Source organism: Jatropha curcas, chromosome 4 (assembly GCF_041381405.1).
Source record: "Jatropha curcas cultivar XTBG-Jc1 chromosome 4, XTBG_Jcur_1.0, whole genome shotgun sequence".
Classification (NCBI taxonomy): domain Eukaryota; kingdom Viridiplantae; phylum Streptophyta; class Magnoliopsida; order Malpighiales; family Euphorbiaceae; genus Jatropha; species Jatropha curcas.
In genome coordinates this window covers 5,280,860-5,286,277 of record NC_143154.1, presented here as the reverse complement: position 1 = coordinate 5,286,277, position 5,418 = coordinate 5,280,860, and the positions used below count along the sequence as shown (strand labels likewise).

The 5,418-nt window shown below is 30.9% G+C and overlaps 1 long non-coding RNA gene across 1 annotated transcript; it reads left to right on the top strand.

Moving 5' to 3' along the window:
* Window positions 1–2,050: 2,050 nt before the first annotated feature.
* Window positions 2,051–4,412, top strand: LOC149496755 (uncharacterized). The gene is made up of 3 exons (XR_016320339.1): window positions 2,051–2,458; window positions 3,267–3,332; window positions 4,174–4,412. It is a non-coding gene; the product is annotated as an uncharacterized LOC149496755 (long non-coding RNA).
* The last annotated feature ends 1,006 nt before the right edge of the window (window positions 4,413–5,418 follow it).

Here is a 5,418-nt window from a genome sequence, read left to right as displayed (position 1 = left end):
AGTTACCTAGTCAGTTTATTCTTCACTCCTTCGTCTCTTTCATTTTTCATACAAAATATTCCTTTGTCATGTCACTGAGGAGAGCCCGTCCATCTTCATCCAAATTTGCTTGTAAGTGGTCGCGTCGCTCTTCTCCTATGTTACCAGACCTAACCCTGATTCAGTCTCGCTATGAAGTGAGACCTACAAGGTACATTACTGAAATATTAATTGAAAGATTGTGAATCAAGGAAGAATGTGTCGAAATTTTGGACATGTTGGCTTGGAAAAACTGGTTGTTTATTAGGTGTAGCACCTACAAGTGGCTAACTTTGGAATTCCTATCTGGCTTCGGGCTAAAATATGACCCCGACCATCCCGATGCTCTCGGGCAAATAAACTTTGAATTGAACTTCTCAAGGATAATTACTACTTAAACAGAATTTTGAGGACTCCTGTGGATGCATGTAGGAGTCCACCGATTTGGTACAACGTGAGAGAAGCATGGCTATTGCTGTCAGGTGGGACTGATGCCTTCAAAGACACTGTTTTTACGACAAACTCTATACGAAATAGGACCTTAAGTGAAGTCCATTTGTCTATTTTTATGAGATATGATATAAAATTATTTGAATATAGGATTAATTGCGTGAAAATACTAACGTATTTTAATTTTAATGTAATTTTTATTTTTCATTAATTAGTCATTATATTTACGTTAATTTCAATATGAAATTATGTTTTAAAAATATAAAAATTTTAAAAAATAAAATAAGTAATACTTAATATTATACAAAGTACGTAAAACCATGAGTCTAAAACGAGTAATAATTGCACTTCATAAAAAAAAAAACTAATCTACACCATATATAAATGTGAGAATACGGAGAGATAATGAGATTTCCGATAACACTCTTAATGAAAGTTAGATATTCTAAAATAACCTTAGTCTTAGCCAATTAGAAAATTATATTTTACTGGTTGATTGAATATAACTATAAAAGTTATTTTTTGAATATATACATATAGATAATTAAATATTTCAAAATTATAAGTTTCATCATTTTTAAATTTGTTTAGTAAAAATATATACGATAATGAGATATTTAAAATTTTGTATTTTATTTTTAACTATTTGATTCTATTTGAGTATATTTTATAATATTTTATTTATGAGGGAGATAAAAAAAAAGAAAAATTATATTATTTTTTATTTATATTTATATGATTTAATTGAATATATTTTTTAAAAAATAAATTTTCAAATAGAATATATATAATATTTTATTTAGGAGAGAGATAAAAAATGAAAAATATATTTTTTATTAATATTTTTTTCTTTATACTTGTATGATTTGATTGATATATTATTTAAAAAAAAATTCAAATAGTATATACATAATATTTCATTAGGAGAGAGATAAAAAAGAAAAAATAGAACATTCCTTTTATGTATTCTTTTTTATTAATTAATTAAATTATTTATTTATTTTAAATTTGTAACTTAGAGAAATAGATAACAAAATTAGATCCTAGCATGATTTGCTTTGTAATTTCCATTAATTGACTTGGCTACAGTCTTTTTTATTTATTTATTTCTTACACTTCAATATCAAATTTTATTAAATTACAATATTCTTAGTTAAAGAAGATGATGATTTTTGAAATCAAATTGGTAATTAAATTACAATATTTATTAATTACACTTTGTTTCTTATTATATGTTGACTTCCAAAAGAGTTCTATTTTTAATAACAATTTTTTTATTTTTTATTTTCTTTTTCATTACTGAATTAATTTGTAACTACTATTACTTTAATTTAGTAAGAGATTTATATCTGAAACAACCCAAATTTTTATTTTCAAAGATTTTCTAATTAAATTTAATAAACCGACTGCCTGAAAATTTATTTCAATATTTTAATGCGAATACTGTGAGAAACCGAACCGAAAACCGATTAAAAAGCCGAAAACCAATGAAAATCAAAGATTTGGGTCGAATCGAACCGAATCGAACCGGTTCGACCCAAACCATCTAGAAAATTCCCTTTCTTTTTTTTTCTAGCGCTGCATCTCTCTACTCCTCACCATCACAGCAGCGCCTCCTCCTTTCCTTCTTCTTCTTCTTCTTCTTCTTTCTTTCTTTCTTTCTTTCTTTCCCTTTCCTTCTTCCTCTCTTCTTCTTTCTTGCTGTGACTGCGCCTGCGTCGACCTTAGCCAGCAACAGCAGAGGCGCGATCCACAGCCAGTCGCACCGTCTCCATCGCGCGCAGCACCGCCTCGCCGCCCCTCCGCGCGCCACAGCCAGCGGCTCCGCCTGCAGCAGCGCTTCATCCTCGGCCAGATCGCGCGGTCTCAGGTGGTCTAGCTACTCCAGCACGACTCCAGCCACCTGCTTGCAGTCCCAGTGCGCGCAGTTTAGATCCAGCACGTGTGCAAGTCCGATCTACAATTTGCGACAGAAATTAATAAATTTGGGGTAAAAATTAATTTAGTTCATTTAAATTTAGTTATTTTGCGTAGTTAATTAATATTATGTGGTGAAATTTATTTAAATAGTATTAATTTATTGATTAATAAAATATTTAGTTAGTAATTTTAGTTATTTAGTTAGTTAAAATGAATTCAAAATAGTTATTGATTATAGTTAGTTAAAATTTCGTTAGATAAAATTAATTCAAAATAGTTATTGATTAATTAATGTGAAGTAACTATTGATTAATAAAAATAATAGTTAGCTAAAATTAAATTCAGTATTAAATAATTTATTAGGAAATTTTGGTAATAATAAAATTTATGGAATTTAAGTGTAGATTGAAGGTAGATTATATTGTATGTAATTTTAATTTATAAATTATGGATGTAGGGTGATGTTAAGGTTGAATGTAATGTTGATATTGTTATTCGGATGGAGGATGGGAAAAATTGAATTGATTGATTGCCCGATGGATGGGCTGTGTGGTTTGGAATTATTGATATATTGTTGATATTTTAACAGGTAGATAGTCTAATTTATAGGGGAGATGCTGCCGAAATTTCGGTAGAAAATAAAATAAATTTTGGTAGAAAAACAAAATAAATTTCGGTAGGAAATAAAATAAATTTCAGAAGAAAATAAATGAAATAAAGTTAAATAGAGAAATAAAAATTTATTACAGAAAAGAAATTAAATATCGAGATTAAATTACGTAGAAAAATTTAGAATATAAAATAAAAATATTAGAAGGGTAAAGGAATATTTTGTCTGATAGAGTTATTTCTTTTTGTATCATTCTTACATTTCATAGATCGCCCGGGTCCATCTAGTGCTCCTCTCGGACAGAATCAAAGCTAGAGCTTCGTTCTCCACCACTGTGAGTAATAATAAATAATGCATATCAACACTGCATTTGCATATCATTTATTTATAAACATTATATTTTTATTTACATATTACAATATATTATAAGTATTTTATCATATATATATATTATGTTATGATCACTATAATTATACTTATATATAATTGTGCATTTGGATGAAATTGGTGTATTATGATGAATGAAATGTTTGATTATTTGTGCTGTGACTATACTGTGATTTGTTTGTGTGGAATTGGGATGAAGTGGGTCACCATGGGTTTGTGAGACTGTTTCTGTTATATGGATCCTGATTCTGTTTCTGTTAGCCGGGTAAATGGGAGATCGGCGCCCCGTGTGCACCTACCGTTACCGTTACTGTTAACCACAGGTTGGCTTCTTTATTGGGCGCACCGGATAATCTAGATTTGATCGCAGCCCGCAGGGTGGCCTCCTGTTGTGAGCGCCTGATGATCTAGATTTGATGGAGACGACCGGGTTGCCTCCTGTTGGTATGAAAAAGAAAAGAGAGAATGGAAAAACAATGAGAGGGCTGGTCAAGTGAGGATTAGACCGGTCGGCCAGTATGGGGGATCGGCTCCCTGGTGCACATGTGAGAGGATGAGCCATGTGGGAGGACGGCTCATCGGGGGTTCGGTGACTCCACTGACTAATTTCCACGTGATGTGATTATTTGAAGGTGATATTGTTTGTGGGTGCTGATGTGATGCCATATGATTGACTGTTGTGTGTTCATTCAGTATACTAGGGTGCATTTTACTTGATTGTATGTGGTGTGTATTATTTATTATTATTCACTGAGTTGCAAAACTCACCCCCCCAACAAACCTCCCAGGTACTAGGAAGCAGCTGATTCAACTGAAGCTCTGCAATCTTCTCCGCAGAGTTACAAATGTAAACTTTATATTCTTGATATTTAATTTTGAATGTATAAATTATTCTGTTATCAGATTTTTTTGGACTCCGCAGTTATAGGGTTGTGTATTTAAATTGGGCCTTATTGTTAGCACTACGCTATAAATTAATTATTGTGTAATTAACTGTAGGTAAACTAATAAACCCTTATTGTGATTATGAGTTATTGTGAATAGGCCCTGGTTAAATTTTATGTATTATTTGATATTGGGCCAGATGTTCGAAAATTTTATAAAACTTATATCTTAAGTCATATGGGCTTACTGTTTTGTTGAAATTAGGAGAATCATGTAGACAGATTGAATAATTTAGGCTTACTACGGGCCTCGGGGGCCTTAAGCTTACCTAGGCCCTAGTGCCGGTCCGGCCCACGGAAACGGGTCGTGACAATATCTCTCTTGCAATAAATAGATGACATCTTGATGATTAAATATTTTTAATTTTCTTGATATTTATTCTATTATTCTACATTAATTTGATTTGAAAGAAAATAGTGTTTATAAAATTGCAAAAAAAAAATTAGAACTATATATTTCTGTTTTGGGTCACTTTTTGGATTTTAAAAATTTGCGTATATGTAAGTTTTGTATGTGAAAGTCGTTGCAGAGAGGTAGCTACTCTCTGTCTCTCTCAAAACCTAACACCTAAAGACTCTCATTTCTTTTTGCATGGGCTGTCACCTGTGATCACCCATTTACCTTTTTTTTGTTTGTTTTTTTCGCAAATAATCTTTAAATATGTTTACACACCTGAGTTATTATCGCCTAAATATTGAGATTTATTGTTGCCTATATCCTAAGATTTTGTTCTCAGATCAAGTTCTAAATTATTGTTATCACCATTATGGTGATTTTGTCTAGCATTTTTTATTATTTGGATAATTAAGTAAGAAGTGCGATCTCATATCCAATAGTAAGAAGAAAATTTGAGAGTAATCAGATCGGGCTAATAGAAAGACCATAGAGTTGAACAATGACAATAAAAAGCTTATATTTTAATATTATATAAATAAAAAAAATTAAAAATGTACAAATATAGAAAGATTATACTCAATGTGCAAGTCACGTAATAAAAAAATATTAGTGGTTATAAATAGATGAATCTTCTTATAGGGTAGTGCAGCAAAAAATGACTTTACCTAAAATAGTTTTGCATACCCACCCTC